The sequence below is a fragment of the Cetorhinus maximus genome, chromosome 14 (assembly GCF_964194155.1).
Source record: "Cetorhinus maximus chromosome 14, sCetMax3.hap1.1, whole genome shotgun sequence".
In the NCBI taxonomy this organism is placed as follows: Eukaryota; Metazoa; Chordata; class Chondrichthyes; order Lamniformes; family Cetorhinidae; genus Cetorhinus; species Cetorhinus maximus.
The window spans coordinates 6,555,040-6,573,976 of record NC_135892.1 but is presented as its reverse complement, the minus strand read 5'-3'; the positions used below and the strand labels follow the sequence as shown (position 1 = coordinate 6,573,976).

At 43.0% G+C, this 18,937-nt stretch overlaps 1 protein-coding gene across 3 annotated transcripts in view; it reads right to left on the bottom strand.

The window, feature by feature from the left end:
- plcb4a (phospholipase C, beta 4a) overlaps nucleotides 1-18,937 on the bottom strand; it is a 459,248-nt gene that overhangs the window by 433,729 nt on the left and 6,582 nt on the right. The gene's annotated exons all lie outside the window — the stretch shown is intronic.

The window sequence follows — 18,937 nt, the reverse complement described above, 5'->3', positions numbered from 1 at the left end:
CAATACTCAAACTGTTTGGCCACATTATGAACACACCGTCCTTGGCTATCAAGTGCTGGGGTGGGGCTCGAACCCGGAGCTTCTGGATCAGAGGCACGGAGGCTACCCACTGCACCACAAGGCCTCCCTACAATGTTCATATTGCCAATTTTTAAAAAAATCATATAAAAGGGAAGTCCCTTCTCGTTAATGTAATGGAAGCATAAGATGCAACGCAACTAAACCCAAACTACACACCCTCACTGTCATTTCAAAAATAAGAGAATATCACACATAAAAGTTAAGATGCCACTACCAAAGTTTGGCCTATCCTTCCGTTTGCTCCCTGGGGAGGGAATTTGCAGGTTAAAATATCTCTGAAGACTCAGATACTGGGAATTCCTAACACGTACCCACCCACATACTATCAATAGATGTATGTTGAATAAAGTGCAATTCCCTAAAGTTGACTGAAAGTGACAGCACTTCGGTGGATAGGAAAACAGCAACAGTACAGAACGTAGGGTTTTTTGGAAAAACCCTTCCTCTTTGTTCACATAAGTGCAGCATTACCAGGTTCAAAACACAAGCCATGTCACATAATATAAATCACCCTAAGGTTTTAAGTGAGCAGCTTCACTAGCATACTGTTCAGTGCAGTTTAGAAATCGCAGCAAAAAGTTTAAGGGGTGGTTTTAACCGTACATAAGGACATAAGAAATAGGAGCAGGAGTAGGCCATTCAGCCCCTCCAGCCAGCTCCGCCAGTCATTAAGATCATGGCTGATCTGCTGTGGCCTTAACTCCTAGCTGCCCGATCTGAAGGCAAAAATCAGCCTGGTGATTTACCCACTAAAATTCTACACTGGCGCTGGGGTCTTGCATGTTCCCCTCTCTTCTGAGTAGGCCATAAGGACATCCATTTGAAGCTGCAGAATCTCTCTTTAACTATGCAAATCAGGTGGAGATGTCATTGACTCCCAGGTGCAATTTTAACCTGGCAGTCGGAGCAGAGAGGTTACTGTGGCTTTCTTGCCAGGCGAAGGAAAGCAGGAAAGTCAAGTCCTGTAGGCTCCCAGGCCGCAGCCACTTTCTCCCCCGCCCACTGCGCAAACACAAAATCCTCTCAATCCCTCCTCCCTGCAACTTACCTAGTTTCCTACATTCTTCATTCTTAGGGTGCCCACCAGCGGCCTTCACCGAACATCAATTCTGTTCTAGTCCCACTGACCAGCAGCTGACCAGGGTATGCAGATAAGGCCCAAAAAGTCGAAATCTACAGTTACCTCGCAGGCTGCCAAGCTGAGGGGAGAGTATGACACTCACTTCACCCACCCGATTCTCAGCGCAGGGTCAGGATTTCACAGCCCCCTCCCACTCGGCGGGATATTACAGTTCCACCGAACGAAATGGAGATTGAAATGGCTCGCCACATCCTGGGAGGCGGGGGGGAGAGACATGCCCCGGTGTGGGGCTGTAAAATCCTGGCCTAGGTTAAAAATCAGAGCCACGGCTTCATTTTTCAAGATTACGATTTAACCAGCATAACTTTAATACACAGGGACGCTGCACTTTTCCATCCAGCCTCCAAATTAAAATATACCTAGCTTATAGCACTTTTTAAACTCCGCAGCAGAATTCAGGCCAGCACTAAAGCAGCTGTAATAATTGTGGGACATGTTCCATTAAAACAATTTTTGAAATTGTTTAAAAGTTGAAAGAGCTGAGAATATCAAGTAAAATCATTCGGGCAGCATGTAGAACAAGTCGGTGGGAATGCTTTTGACTACGTATTCAAAATGAGTAAACTCTTAAAACGGAATAAAATAAACACACCATGCGGACACTATGCTAAAGGAGAAATTAAACGTTTAAAATGTAAAAACTACAGGGTGACTATTGTTCATATAGTATAGTCATTCTTAAATTTATACTAAAGTTTGCCTAAAATATTTGCAATGTTTCCACAAGGTTAACCATGGTAGATTTACTTCTACTTGTTCCATTGTCACTACACAAGAATTGGACTGATACTCTATGGGCATAATGTACTAAATTATGTTGAAATGCTTATAAAGCGCACTGCATACTGACGCTAATTTCCTTGACTGTCACATGGGAGAAGCACATAACACCACCAAAATCCTAAGAACAGAGGTTTTCCCTTCTATAAAATTAATCTCTCAACTTTGGAACAAGTCCTCCAAACTTGGCTACCATCCTGGTCCACTACAGGCAGCACTCAACTCAGTATTGTAACTAATGGTGCCCACGAGGCGGCTTTAGTTTATTGTAGTAGAGCAAGACCAGCTTGCACAACAGAAACAAACCACTGCAGACGCTGGAAATCTGAAATTAAAACAGAAAACTTGGAAATATTCATCTGCCAGGGCAGCATTTGCAGGCAGAGGAACAGTTAGCGTCTCCGGTTGATAACCTTCCATCAGACCGACTTGCTTTTGGTTTTATTTCCACTGCCAACAATTTAAGTAAAATAACACTGGTTTCGTTGCTATTAGCCTTGTACATAGAAACATACGAATTAGGGGCAGGAGAAGGCCACTCGGCCCCTCGAGCCTGCTCCGCCATTCAATAAGATCATGGCTGATTTGAATGTAACCTCAGCCCCACATCCCTGGCCGCCCCCCCGATAACCTTTCGATCCCTTGTTAGTTAAGAATCTGTCTAGCTCTGCCTTAAAAATATTCAAAGACCCTGCTTCCGCTGCCTTTTGAGGAAGACAGTTCCAAAGACTCACTACCCTCAGAAAGAATTTCTCCTCGTCTCTGTCTTAAATGAGCGGCCCCTTATTTTTAAACAGTGATCCCTAATTCTAGATTCTCCCACAAGTCCTCTCCACGCCCACCTCTCCAAGACCCCTCAGGATGTGAACCAGTCCAATCCCTTTCCATGGCACTGGCTCCTTACCACCAAGGTTGGTCAGAGATGGGACAATGTTTACACATAAGACTCCTGTTCCTGCTTCTGTGCTGCTGATGCAATGTAACTGACTGCTACCATCCAGAAAAAGGGCGCCACTAGCAATGGGGCTGGATTAGGAAAAATGTGTCGCCCTCTCCCTCCACCACCACCCCCCCCAAAGGGGAGTGGGTGGTAATTTAGCGCACAACTCAGTCTACACCTCTCTCAAGCACGTCCCCGCAGCTGAAATAATAGCGGCATTAGCAGAATCCGGAAACTAAGCCCTACCTCTGAATCAGAATAGTGCAGGATGATCCACAGATAGGCAGGGTATAATATTAATTTCAAAAAAATGGCAGGCCTGTAAAACGAACAAACCCATTTTTAAACTAACCAATATTCTTCGGAAAACAAATTTCGAAATAAAAAAAGTCTTTGAATATATAATTCAAATTACTGATGAATATGTTTCAGTGAAGCACTGGTAACAGCAAGGTCTGCAAACATATTTGACTGTGACTCAAGTATTCATAAAAACCATTTAAAGAATTTGAACCAGTTACATAGCTAACACAAAGCTGTACGTCTGCAAGCTACTGCTTTTAACTTGCTCCTACAAACAATGGCAGACTTAATTAACTCAGTTAACTGATAAAATATTTGTCCAACAGTCTACTTTTTTTGGTCATTTAGTACTTTATTTTATGTTATTTTAACAAAGACTGATCACTAATAATAGTCCATTTACAATCAGCAATGTCATTGACTATATTACTAAGCAGAAAAACATTCACTATATTAATCTCTAAGTTAAAGCTAATGGAGAAAAGTTGATCGAACAAAGCACTAAAGATTCAGCTTTTACTCAAGAGACACATCATTAATTTGGCTCCAAATCATGGAACCACATCCAGAATTCATGTTCGCACAGGAATGGACACAAACAAGGGGAGGTGATGGCATAGTGGTATTGTCGCTGGACTAGTGATCCAGAGACCCAGAATAATGCCCTGGGAACCCAGGTTCAAATCCTGCCATGGTGGAATTTGAATTAAAAGTCTAATGGCGACCAGGAAAGCATTGCTAATTGTTGTAAAAACCCATCCAAAGGGAAGGAAATCTGCTGTCCTTACCTGGTCTGACCAGCATGTCATGTGACTCCAGACCCACAGCAATGTGGTTGACTCTGAACAAGGGCAATGAGAGAGGGGCAATAAATGCTGCCCACATACCATGAATGAATAAAATAAATCACAACTCAAAGAATAATGTGCAGAACTCTTACTTCTATCCAATTAGTAATGAAGTTAGTACTAATGAATCAATGGACATAAAGCAAACTGCTCCCCTCTGAACAGGAATCCAAAGTCTAATGAGAGGAAGTCATTTACAAAAAAATCCGTGCAGTTTAGATGAGGCATTATTAATTAAAGTGACATTCAGTGCTTTTGGGCAAATGTACAGACCTATGGAGCCCTGCACATGCGTTTGGAAATGAAACCAAAAGCTTCCTGACAAAGAATGAATATATTAAAGGGATGAGAGGAAATCCCCAACCAATTCTGCAATTAAAATTGAACAAAAATAAAACTCGCTATCTAGCTCAAGGAAAGAGCACTTACGCCACTTAGTCATAGTGACATGTCCATTTGAAAAGAATTTGCCAATTTCTTTGCTGACCCCTTCACCATTTAACAACCAGCCTGTGAACTATTCCAATTTCTCTCTGTGATTAGTGAGTGCTCTAGAAATGTAGGTTACTGTAATCTGGGCTTTAAAAAAAAGTGCAAGATTACCTAAGAGAAAATGGCTGCAATATAATTGATTTAATGTTGTGCAAATAAGGCTTCTAGAATTGTATAGTAAGCAATAAAAACTTCACATTTACTTTCTTGAAAACAATGCTCAATTTTCTACATAAACCATCAATATAATTTATCAATTTGTATATCTTTTAATGATAGCCCTATAGAAACATCAGCTGCAGTTCAATATAATTTAACAGTTACAGGTCTGCACAAATTACTTATAAGCACAGATATATTTCATTTGAAACAAACAACTCAATGGCTTCTGGTAATCTTCTACAAAGCCTTTCAAATGACTGCTAGTCTAATTTTGCAGTGCTGTTGATAAAGCCAGCCAGCAATAATTCTGAATGGCAATAAAGTTAATTTAACTTTACCCAAACTCACAATAGCATTAGAAAAAGGTGATTAATAATGTTAGCATATCAGACAAAATTCTAAACATTAAACACTTAAAGGTGAGTTAAACAATGTCAACCACAGCTGTGTGCAAGCGCTCTCACCGCCAAGTCAGAAGGTTTTGTGTTGAAATCCCACTCGAAAGTCTTGAGAGTCAAACTTATTTTGTGTGCTCAAGTGCAATATTGAGCAGGTGTTGCACTGTCAGCCTTTCAAATGAAACGTTAAACCATGGCCCTGCCTACCCTCTCAGGTAGACATAACAGACCCCATGGCACCATTTCGAAGAAGAGCATGGGAGTTATCCCCAGTGTCCTGGCCAACATTTATCCCTCAATCAACATTACAAAGAGAGGTCATCATGATCAGGTCATCATGAGAATGTTATGCATGAGCTGGCTGCCACATTTCCTGCATTACAACAGTGATGACACTTCGAAGGCTCCAAAGCATTTTGGGATCTCTTGAAGTCGTGAAAGGGACAATAACAAATGGAAGTCTTTTTTTCCCATTTCTCTCTTATAGTTCTGACTACAATGTTTTTTTTATAAATCATCCAAACCTCTTGGTTAAGTTGCAGTGTTAGCCCCAATCCCTGCTATCAATTAAGCCTGCATATAATAGACAATTCCTCTGTTAACAGCAGAACAATGATCGGCTCAAGAATACGGTTTCAAGCATCTCCACTCTGAAGACACTAGGTATAGGGAAAGCATTTATTCGGTCTTTGCTTTCAAGGATACAAGTAACATCCCAGAAATAGCTGTAAATCAGGAAATGGAGGGGAAGAGAAACTCAGGAAAATTACAATCACCAGGGAAGTGGTATTGAGCAAATTGTTGGAGCTGCAGGCTGACAAATACTCAGGTCCGGATGGACTTTACCCTAAGGTCTTGAAAGAAGTGGCTAGTGAGACAGTTGATGCATTGCTTTGAGTTTTCCAAAATTCCCCAGATTCAGGGAAGGTTCCATTAGATTGGAAAATAGCAAAAAGGGAGGGAGACAGAAAGCTGGAAACTACAGACCAGTTAACTTAATATCTGTTATAGGAAAAATGTTAGAAGCTATTATTAAAGATGTCAAAGCAGGACACTTACAAAAATTCAAAGCAATCAGTCTTTGGAACTCTCTTTTGCAAAAGGCAGTGGAAGCAGGGTCTTTGAATACTTTTAAGACAGAGCTAGATAGATTCTTGATTAACAAGGGGGTGAAAGGTTATCGCGGGTAGGCAGGAATGTGGGGTTGAGGTTACAGTCAGATCAGCCATGATCTTCCTGAATGGTGGAACAGGCTCGAGGGGCCGAGTGGCCTACTCCTGCTCCTAATTCATATGTTTGTATGTATACAAGTACATTTATAAACATTGAATGCTTTACAGTTAGAATTACAGTATAATTATCCGTCATAATTAATTATTTGGCTCACTGTTTTTTTTTACTCTGAGTTGACAGATTCCAAATTTGGAAAATAAAAACATTTTTCCTCATTTGTTTCCCCACACAGCATCAGTTGTGATGGATTCTACTGCTGTTACCATGATATATTCTGTTGTCGCTACGCTTGAAGGATACTGCTTGGACACCATGAAGCAGTCTTGTATAAGTTACAAGGAAGTCTTTATTAATAATATTGAACTATGTACTTATTTACAGTAGGTACGGAGAGGACTCCATACTAGGTCCTTACACATTGCTTCTCAATTCTAGACTGACCCTAGCTCTAGGTCATGTGCCTTTTTATATCACCATATGGGTGGTACTGTATTCAGTCTCTTTAGGTACCAGACCCTTCTACTACAAGTTACTCTTAGATCAGCTATGATTTTGTTCTACTTTTGTAAAATTACGTCTGCTTCTTGTATAATTAAGTATAAGTCAAGTGCTGTCTGTACTGTTCAACTTTATTCCTCCCATTTTTGAGCATCAGTACCACCAGCATCACTCCTGTGCATGTGCATGTGACCATATAATAATATACATGTAAACAAATACACTATGAAGGTGAAATTGGTCATTGGTGATTGAATCTTGACAGACCACTTTACAATCCACCCACAAAAGTCTCTAAAGACTAATTTCACCCCCAGGGTTTAACAGGAAGTATCCAGGGTCACTGGACCTACACAAGCAACGCTTACCTTACTTGTATATCATCAGGTAAAAGCAAAATACTGCGGATGCTGGAAATCTGAAACAAGAACAGAAATTGCTGGATAAACTCAACAGGTCTAACAGCCTCTGTGGGGAGAAAAACAAAGTTAACGTTTCGAGCTTTAGCTCTGGAGAAGTCATACGGACTCAAAACATTAACTCTGTTTTTCACCTAACAGACGCTGTTAGGCCTGCTGAGTTTTTCCAGCATTTCCTGTTGGATATCATCAGATTTAACTCAAGAAATCAGAGCTGCTGTTGTTGAGTAAATGGTCATATCAAGGCACATCATGAATCATAATAGTTTATCCATTTGACTGAAATCAACTAGAGGGAGTCACCATTATATAGTTCACAACCCTGCCAAAATCAACAATGGCATGGCTAAATAAAGTCATTACAAAGTCTTTGCAACGCAAAAATAGGTCATTCAGCCCAACAGCTCTGTGCTGCTGTTTATGATCCATACAAGCCTTTTTCCACACCTCTTTATCTACAAAAGCCCATCAACATATCCTTCCATTCCTTTCTCCCTCTTGTGTTTATCAAGGAACCCCTTAAATGCATCTATACTCTTCACCTCAAATACGCCTTATGGTAGCAATTCCCATATTCTAATCACTCCCTAGGTAAAGAGGTTTTTCTTGAATTCCCTATTGGATTTATTAGTCACTATCTTAGATTCGTGACCCCTACTTCTGGTCTTGCCTGCAAATGGGGAATATCTTCGTTACGTCTACCCTCTCAAGCTCTTTTAATGTCTTAAAGACCTCTATCAGGTCACCCCTCAGTCTTTCCTTTTCTAAAGAAAAGAGCCCCAACCCGCTTAATCTTTCCTCATGTGTAACCTCTCAGTTCCAGTATCATTCTAGTAAACCTTTCTTCCATCTTCTTCGCTGCTTCTATACTCTTTTCATAAGATGGAGACCAGAACTTGTTCACAGTAGCATACTCCAAGTGTAGTCTCACCAGGTTTCTATACAAGGTGAAACATAAGTGATTATGTAGTATTAAGTTAATTTTAGTGCCACCCTTAAAATCAGAACAATCTTAATGCAATGCTGAAATATAAGTGAACTAGAGTTGGAGACAGAATCAAGTGGCCTCTCAAGCTGTTTAATCTCAATCTTAAGAGCACCAATACTGAGCTGTGATATTTCTGCTTCTCACTGCAGCCATTTGTGCGTCAGTGAGTAATTAAAAATGAGAAAAGCCTTCTGACACATTTCAGCTCATGGGTCATGAATTCAGTATATTAGTTACTCAATCACGATGATCTGTGTCCCTCGATCACTAGTCTGAAATTGTCCAAATTCAACCCAGATAGAAACTTCCCAGGCATTGGAGAGGCAGGAGATTTTATTCTAACAATTGGGACTGAATTTGAAACCAAGGTGAATAAGTGTTCAATTCACTGCATCACATGGTTCCTCATTTAACATCAAATTTATCATTATAGAAGAGTATTCAAAACATTTAACTCATTTTTGCAGCAATCTTCATTGTTACTTTACATAATTTAGCATATGTCTCAATTCTGTAAACAGACTACAAAGGCACCTTACTCTGCCTTTAATTCATTTCAACTTCAGGACTGCATTCAATCTGAGATTATGCAAAACTGAGCTTGCAGTGTCTGTTCATTAGAAATAAGAGCAGGAGTGAACCATGTGGCCCCTCAAGCCTGCTCCGTCATTCAATACGATCATGGTTAATCTTCTGCCTCAGCCCCACATTCCCATCTGCTCTCCAGATCCTTGATTCCCCGAGGGAACAAAAACTTTTCTATCTCAGCTTTATATATACTCAATGATGGGGCATCTACAATCCTCTGGGGGTAAACAATTCCAAAGACTCACAACCCTTTGAGTGAAGAAATTCCTCAGCTCAGTCCTGAATGATCGCATTCCTTATCCTGAGACTGTGTCTGCATTCTAGATTCCATGGCCGGGGGAAGCAACCCCTCAGTGTTTACCCAGACGAGCCCCTTCAGAATCTTGTACGTTACAATGAGGTCACCTCTCATTCTTCTAAACACCCGAGAACACAGGAGTTGATCAGGTGCCTCATATCTTATTTGCAATTGCAAACAACTTCATGTCACTGAAGAAGGCATCGACCTGGAAGCTTCAGGGAGATCAGTCAGAATAGCAGTTGGGAGGATGTGGCTGAGGAGTTTTCTTTCTTCGTTCACGGGATGAGCGTGTCACTGGCTAGGCCAGCATTTAGTAACCATCCCTAATTGCCCTTGAAAGGTGCTGGTAAGTCGCCTTCTCGGACTGCCACAGTCCACATGGTATAGGTAAAACCACAGTGCTGTTAGGGACGGAGTTCCAGGATTTTGACCCAGTGCCAGTGAAGGAATGGTGATATAGTTCCAAGTCAGGTTGGTGAGTGGCTTGGAGGGGAAGTGATAGACAGAGCTAAACGTTCCACAACCAACAGAGCAGGTCTAAGCTCTGCAGTCCTGCCACATCCAGTTGTGAATGGCAGTGGACAATTAAACAACTCATTGGAGAATATATTTCCACAAATATCACCATCCTCATTAATGGGGGAGCCCAGCACACCAGTGCAAAAGATAAGGCTGAAGCATTTGCAACAATCTTCCGCTAGAAGTGCCAAGTGGATGATTAATCTCAGTCCCCTCCGGAGGTCCCCAGAATCACAGCTGCCAGTCTTCAGCCAATTCGATTCACTCCACGTGATACCAAGAAACGGCTGAAGGCACTGGATACTGCAAAGGCTATGGGCCCTGACAATATTCCAGTAATAGCATTGAAGGGTTGTGCTCCAGAACTTGCCGCACCCCTAGCCAAGCTGTTCCAGTACAGCCACAACACTGGCATCTACCCGGCTGTGTGGAAAATTGCCCAGATATGTCCTTTACACAAAATGCAGGACAAATCCAGCCCAGCCAATTACCGCCCCATCAGTCTACTCTCGATCATCAGTACAGCGATGGAAGGGGTCATCAACAGTGCTATCAAGTGGCACTTATTTAGCAATAATCTGCTCACTGACACTCAGTTTGGGTTCCGCCAGGGCCACTCAGCTCCTGATCTCATTACAGCCTTGGTTCAGACATGGACAAAAGAGTGAACTCCAGAGATGAGGTGAGAGTGACTGCACTTGAAATCAAGGTAGCATCTGACCAAGTGTGGCATCAAGGAGCCCTAGCAAAATTGGACTTAATGGGAATCAGGGAGGAAAACTCTCCACTGTTTGGAGTCATACCTAGCACAAAGAAAGATGGTTGTGGTTGTTGAAGGCCAATCATCTCAGTCCCAGAATATCACTGCAGGAGTTCCTCAGGGTAATGTCCTAGGCCCAACCATCTTCAGCTGCTTCAATTACCTTCCTTCCATCACAAGGTCAGAAGTGGGGTTGTTCACTGATGATTGCACAAAGTTCAGCACCATTCGCGACGCCTCAGATACTGAAGCTGTCCAAGTCCAAATGCAGCAAGACCTGGACAATAATCCAGGCTTGGGCTGACAAGTGGCAAGTAACATAAGTGCCAGACAATGACCATCTCCAACAAGAGAGAATCAAACCATCGCCCCTTGACATTCAATGGCATTACCATCGCTGAATCCCCCACTATCAACATCCTAGAATTGCCATTGACCAGAATTTGAACTGAACTAGCCACATAAGCACTGTGGCTACAACAGCAGGTCAGAGGCTAGAAATCCTGTGGCAAGTAACTCACCTCCTGACTCCACAAAGTCTGTCCACCATCTACAAAGCACAAGTCAGAAGTGTGATGGAATCTCCCCACTTGCCTGGATGAGTGCAGCTCCCACAACATCAAGAAGCTTGACATCATCCAGGGCAAAGTAGCTCGCTTGATTGACCCCCCATTCACAAACATTCACTCCCTCCACCACCAACACACAGTGACAGCAGTGTGTACCGTCTACAAGATGCACTGCAGGAACTCACCAAGGCTCCTTAGACAGCACCTTCCAAACCCACGACCACTACAATCTAGAATGACAAGGGCAGCAGATAGAAACACCACAACCTGGAAGTTCCCCTCCAAGCCATTCACCATCCCGGCTTGGAAATATATCACCGTTCCTTCACTGTCACTGGGTCAAAATCCTGGAACTCCGCCCCTAACAGCATCTAAGACATACGTACACCACATGGACTGCAGTGTTTCAAGAAGACAGCTCTCCACCTTCTCAAGGGCAATTAGTGATGAGCAATAAATGCTGGCCTAGCCAGCGATGCCCACATCCCATGAATGATTAAAAAGGTGGTGGTGTTCACATGCAGCTGCTGCTCTTGTCCTTCTCAGTGGTAGAGGTCGCAGGTTTGGAAGGTGCTGTTGAAGGAGCCTTGGCAAGTTTCTGCAGCGCATCTTGTAGATGCTACACACTACCGCCACTATGCTTCAGTAGTGGAGGGACTGAATGTTTATTGCGGTGGACAGGGTGCCAATGAAAAGGGCTGCTTTGTCCTCGAATAATCAATAAAAAGCAAAGTTGGCAACACCACAAATACTTTTTGACAGCTGCAAAGAGCTATTTGTCACAGTGCAATTCAGGACACTTCTTCAAAGTTATCAAGCACTGTACAAGGAGAAACACATTTCAGAGGAGTCTCCTCACATTTACGGGGAAGCTTGATGCACACCAGAGGAAAATGGGAATATAGTGACAGAGCATAAAGCAAGAAGAAAAGAAAGAAAACAAAACAAAAGGGCAAAGGAGGAAAGGGAGAGCATGTGAAATAGAGAGAAAGAGAGATAAATTTACATTTATGTGGCACTTTTCACAACCTCAGGACACTATGAAGCACTTCACAGCCAATTACATTTTTCTTATTCATTCATGGGATGTAAGCGTCACTGGCTAGGCCAGCATTTATTGCCCATCCTTAATTGCCCTTGAGAACTGAGTGGCGGCTAGGCAGACTCAGGAAGGAGTGCTGAACTACTCTGTCATTTGGGAGTCTGCATCAAAGGGCATTTAAAAGTCAACCACTTTATTGTCACATGTAGACCAGGCCAGGTAAGGACGGCAGATTTCCTTCCTTAAAGGGCAATAGTGAACCAGATGGGTTTTTACGACAAATGACAATGGGTTCATTAGACTTTTATTTCAGATTTTTCATTTAATTCAAATCTCCCCAGAAAATTACCCTGGGAGTACTAGTCCAGTGACAAGACCACCACCACCACCTCCCCTACTTACTTCTGGAGTACAGTCACTCAGTAATCTAAGAAATTTGATAAATAGTGGGAGATAAGCAGTTGGATATAATGGCCTGTTTCTGTGTTGTAGACTCTGTGCAATTATATGAAACTTATTCTGAATGGGTACAAAGGAAGCTTCATGTACAAATCAGCTCTTAAAGTGGAAAAGGCTTTGGAATTTTGCAATGTACTGTGCTTTTAAACCATATTCCCGAATTTGTGAAAGGAATGTGGAATTATTTTTCAAGGGTAATTATTTATAATTTTTGGAAAGTCTGCATTGAAATTTCTACCAAATATCATTTTCGGCTGCTAAGTCACCACAAAGACTTTGATTGAATTACTGACAGGACTTGAGCGGTGCAAGGGAAAGTTTAACAATTGGTCCCACTATTCATTTCCCAATAATTTCACGGACTCCCAAGACATCCAGTTGCAGAGTCGCACAGCAGGCAAAAAGTGAAGCTAAAGTTTAAAGCTGAGGCTCTTTTGTATGACATCCAAAACTAGCACGTTACGAACAAAGTCATACACAATGCCACAGAGAACATGAGATGCCAGCACTGCACTAGGTGCACCTGCCTTTCTGTCACCAACAGCACTTGATGGCCTTGGCACTCCTCCCTGCAAGTGTGCTGATGACCGAGCAGGGCTGCCTCCAGAGGCTCTGGGTCAGGAGGGAACATGCTGCAGAAATGTTGCACTATGACCTTTTGGATGGGAGCCCTGAAGCGCTGAGGTAAGTCCTCTTGCACTCACCTTGCGCAGTGCACGACACCAAATCTGCCAGCCAGAAAACAGGAAGGAGTGCTGAACCACTCTGTCGTTTGGGAGTCTGCATCAGTCCTCCACATTCCTCTCACCTGATTTCTGCACCTTCATCCTTCCGATTTTTAGTCTCAGTTAGTGTCACCAATGAGAACATAAGAACTAGGAGCAGGAGTGGGCAATTCAGCCCCTCGAGCCTGCCCCGTCATTCATTACGATCATGGCTGACCTCATTTCGGCCTCAACTCCAATTTCCCGCCCTCTCCCCATAACCTTTCAACCCGTTACTCATTAAAAATCTGTCTATCTCCTCCTTAAATTTATTCAGCGTCCCGGCATCCACTGCACTCTGAGGTAGTGAATTCCACAGATTCACGCCCCTTTGAAAAAAGTAATTCCTCCTCATCTCTGATTTAAATCTACCACCCCTTAGCCTAAAACTATGGCCTCTTGTTCTAGAATGCACCACAAGGGGAAACATCCGTTCCATGTCTATTTTGTCTGTCTCTTTTAGCATCTTATATACCTCAATTAGGTCTCCTCTCATCCTTCTAAACTCTAGTGAATATAGGCCTAAACTGTTCAATCTCTCCTCATAAGACAAGCCCCGCATGTCTAGAATCAATCTAGTGAACCTCCTCTGAACCATCTCCAATGCAACTACATCCTTCATCAAGTAAGGGGGCCAAAACTGTGCACAGTTCTCCAGGTGCGGTCTCACCAATATCTTGTACAGTTGCAACAACACTTCCCTATTTTTATACTCTATTCCTTTTGCAATAAATGCCAAAATTCCATTTGCCTCCCTTATTACCTGCTGTACCTGCTTATCAGAGTGAGGATAGATTTCTAAAGGCTATGAAAATTTACTCCATCCCTGGTATTGACCTTTACATAGCAAGGTTCTTTTAAGTTTCCTGCACACTGTGATTTTCCGCATTCTTCCCCCATTAAGTAGACACCTCACTACAGCTGTGGATTAGAAAAATAAGCTGCCCCAGCAAAATTAGGTGCTGTCAGCAAACTATAAATCTTTGTATAGATTGCAAACATTCTGGGCTGAACATTGTCAGGACCCAGCAGTCCATTATATTTTGTTTTACTTACGTTGATGACATTTAGAGTAGAACTTTTTTGTTTTGGACAATAGGGGTGTTGTTTTCCCCGCCCCACCCCCATCTCAAGCCACACATTTATGGACTTAAAAAATCAGACATCCAAACGTAAATATTTTCAGGCGTTACTCCTTCCAACTGGCAACTAAGCTTGAAGTGACTTTGATGCAACTGCATTGCGGTAAATGTCTCCAATACCTCAAAAACAGTTTAAGTATATACAGATCAGGGGTGGGAGAGAGCGAGTGTGACCTCAGTCACACAATGTTATCCCCATCACTGTGGAATCAGGTCACATTGCAGTCTGCTCCCAATAACTGTGGAAGCAAGTCATTCTGCAGTCTGGCCCCTGTCACTGCGGAAGTCGTTTGGGAAGGTGATGGGGTGAGGGTCGGGTCAGAGGGAAAAGCAAAAATATTAGGAGTGTTCATCTCTGAACCATTTCTCAGTCACATATCAGGCAACAGTTCCTTAAATATTGACAGGCGGAGACAAGAAAGAGCCGATCAGTCCAATACCGATCGAGACAAACCATTCTCTAACACCAGTCGATCTTGAAAGAAGCTCAGACACTTTTCTTTTTAAAAAGCCACCTCTAATCAAGATTGATCAACACTTGGCCATTTCTTGCATTTTTCTACCATTTAAAAATGCACACTCTGATATTCAGCCAACAAAAATGTCTGGTTGTAAAAATAAAGCAGGAAGAGGGGGAAGGGAGTCTAAGAGAGCAGCGTGGTACTTGGGCGCTGATTTATGGTGAGCAAAGTGGAAACCCCTTTGCGTGAGAGGACAGTTGCACCGTTTGGCTCTCCAGGCTGCCTCCACAGAGGGCACATTCCAGGCAGGAAATGGGGGCCAGGATCAACTCTGCCTGCTATTTGCAGGATCTGGGAACCAGGAGAAGCCAGCGCACTTCCAGGAAGCCGGCTATTGAACAGCACCCACCACACAGCTGATTCCAGCCTGTCAAACGGTTCCAGTCACCCTTTGCCTAGGTCAAGGCCTCACACAACCATGTCGAGCCTTCATTTTATCTGATACTTCAGCCTGGCACACATGCGGACTGCAATTTACAATTCCAAACCACGGCAGATTCATAACGTCCGAGGGTTTTGCACATTAAATATCACTGCAGAACAACCTGCTGCTTGACGGGTGGTCACTCACTGACACCCACTGACACGCAGGTCATGAACACGTCTTGACCACCGCGTGTGGGATACTTCACCTTCCAACATCTACTTGTTGTCATGCCAAACAAGATTTCGCATGAAGGGAACAGATCTGGAGGTGGGCTCAAAACCATGAGCCCTAATTTCCCTGCAGGACCACATCCCAAACCACCTTGCAATTAACAGCGTGGGGGAATGTCAGAAAATATGGAGCAACAGTCTCTCCAGTCTAGTACATCCTTTTCTTAAGTCTTTGCCCACTTAACACTCATTTCCCCTAAAGGAATATACAAAGAACACATACATTAACTAGCAATGCAAGTTCTGTTTCAATCTAGAAATCAGCATTCTAATATTTTTTTTTCATTTTGGTTATTGCAGTTCTAGCAGAGAAAGCTGCCCAGAGGGAAGATTGCTGCACATAGTATCCTGTGCCCTCTTACGTCACAGCAGTGACTACGCTTCAGGGTCACTTCTCTGGCCATGAAGTGCTTTGGGATGGCCTACTGTCATGAAAGGCGCTACATAAATACAAGTCTTTCTTTTTCTGTTTTTCATCAAAGTCTGCCATCACTAGCACAACAGCACGTTTCCCAGCAAAGGCAATGATGCAAACTTGGATTCGGCAATATCAGGTCAAACTCAGGCTGCACAAGGTAAAGAGCAGCCAGTCCAGCCACCAAGCATCGAAAGGTTCTTTGTAAAATTGGGCAGCTCTGTTGGTGTTCATGCTACTGATCAGCAGAAAAGGAGAAGATCCTTCTGACTACATTGAGCAACATATTAACCACCCGTTTCACACGTGTGGGTCGCACATTAACAGAAAGTGCAGCTCGTTTGGAACAAGCTGTAGGCATAACATTTGACACGGGCAGTTAACTTGCCTGCCAGTGACAATGTTGGCTCTATGTTGCAATCCTACAATAGGAGTATCTGTAACAAATGGCAAATTTCCTTGATTTTTGATAGGCAAGTGTGTTAAGGAGATCTTGTGGTGCAGTGGATAGCGTCCCTATCTCTGGGCCTGAAGCTCCAGGTTCGAGTCCCACACAGAGACTAGATAGCCAACAGAAGGAGTGTTGCACATAATGTGGCCAAACAGGTTGCTTATCAGCCTGTAAATCCTTCCAATATGCCTGATGGCAGTCAGTAAGAGCGGGAGAGTTTCCTAGTCAGCCATACTGTAGAAGGCAAACCACTACAGTACTTTGCCAAGTATAATCATGGACCAATCCAATGGAAGTGCATGGTCACCAATGCCCTCTAAGGAGATGGCACCTGAAGCATGAAGAGGAAGTGTGCTAAGGCCTACAAATACAGTTGATGCCTTAAGAGGGTGCAACAATGTGGCTCTGATTCCTGCTGATCTGACTCCTTCACTTTTCCCTTCTTCAACCAAGAAATACTGACCGTGTGTTACTTTAGGCCAACCCAGTTATTTTAGCTCACTTGATTTTCTAACCTCTATGGTACACGCAGCTTGGGTTTTCACTCCCTCCCTAAGCTCGTCAACGTTGGTATTTGAAAACCTCTTCTTTTTCATGAGATCCTGTAAATGCTTCATGCGCATACACTTCAGTGGCTCAACAACAAGCAACATTTTTTGCCAAGTCCTGAGAAATCCTTGCTATCGGTAAATAAAAATTACCCCCAACTTTTAAATGGTGCTATAAATAAAAATAGGCTGTCAAAACAAGACATGGGGGAGAGAACCCCACACAAATCCTGGGCTCTGTGAAAGCTTTCCTGCTCACAGAGCTTCGCTTAAGCCTATCCAAAATAGTTTGATCAAGCAAATAGCTTAACCCTAGCAAAGAATCCAGAAGTCGTACCAGGATAATCTTCATTTTATTTATGCGTAATCTGGGATCTTACACAGAATGTAAGGCACAGAAATTGGTCATTCAGCCTAAGTGTCAGGGTTCATGTCCCACATAAGCTGCCTGCCCCCCTCCTTCATCTCACCTGATTAGTATGTCCTTCTATTCCTTTCCCCTTTGTGTATTTATCTAACTTCCCCTTAAGTGCATCCATACTATTCACCTCAACCACTCCCTGCGGTGGCAAATTCCACATTCTCACCACTCTCTGGGTGAAGAGGTGTCTCTGGAATTCCCTATGGGATTTAGATTGGATTTCTCTGGAGTTGCCTATTGGATTTAGTGGTGACTATCTTCTATTTATGGCCTTTCGCCCCCGCAACTTCTCTACATCGTCCCTATCAAACCCTTTTCTGATTTTAAAACATTTATTAGGTCATTTCATCCCCATTTTTTCCCTCTTGAGAAATAAGCCCCAGCCCGTTAAGCTTTTTCTTGATGCGTGTATCCAATCCATTCTGGTGTCGTCCTTCTGACTCACTTTTGCACCTTTCCCAGTGCCTCATTGTTTTTTTTTCCCTTTATTCTTTCATGGAATGTGGGCGTTCCTGGCAAAGCCAGCATTTGTTGCCCATCCCTAACTCCCATTGAATGGGGTAGCTTTTTTTTTTAAAAAAACATTCTTTCACAGGACGTGGGCATCGCTGGCTAGGCCAACATTTTTGCGGCCCATCCCCAAGTGCCCTCGAAAGTGGCTTGCTGGGCCATTTCAGAGGGCAGTTAAGAGTCAACCACATTGCTGTGGGTCTGGGGTCACATGTTGGCCAGACCGGGTAAGGACGGCAGATTTCCTTCCCTAAAGGACAATGGTGAACCAGACGGGTTTTTAACAACAATGATAGTTTCACAGTCACCATTACAGAGACTAGCTTTCAATTCCAGACTATTAATTAATGGAATTCAAATCCCACCAGCTGCTATGGTGGGGTTTGAGTCCATGTCCCCACTGCATTAGCCCGGGATATGGCTTACTAGCTCAGTCACATTATCATCATGTCACTGTCTCCCCCTAAACCTGTAACATTTATAACATGGAATAAAAATGCACACTGTACTCTTAAGTGTGGTCTGACGAAAGTTCGATCGATAGCTAATATGTCTCTGCTTTTCAATTCCATCCCTCTAGACATGAACCCATGTTTGGTTTGCTACTTTTATGGCAAGTTTCTCCTTTCCAATGGCACGCGCACAAAACATGCAGTAACCCTGCATGTGGAAATGTTCTCTGCTTGGAAAGAGATTGCAAAGTGCTGAAGAATTTGGCAAGAAATTAGGCTTGAAGCCTTTTTGGCTCATTTTCCTCGATTTCCACGTGTCTGATCTTCACCCAGTCAGCAAATCTTAAAATCTAGCCTTATGTATCTGGTAATGCAGCATACATTGATTTGGTACGGTGTAGTGCCAAGCAACGATAGTGCTCCCCACACAACAAGCTCATTATCTTCGTCACGACATCAGCACGTGGTGCTGAGTGGAACTTGGGCCTCCTCTTCAGGATGGCAAAGAAAATAATTGGGTGAGAATCCAATGCAT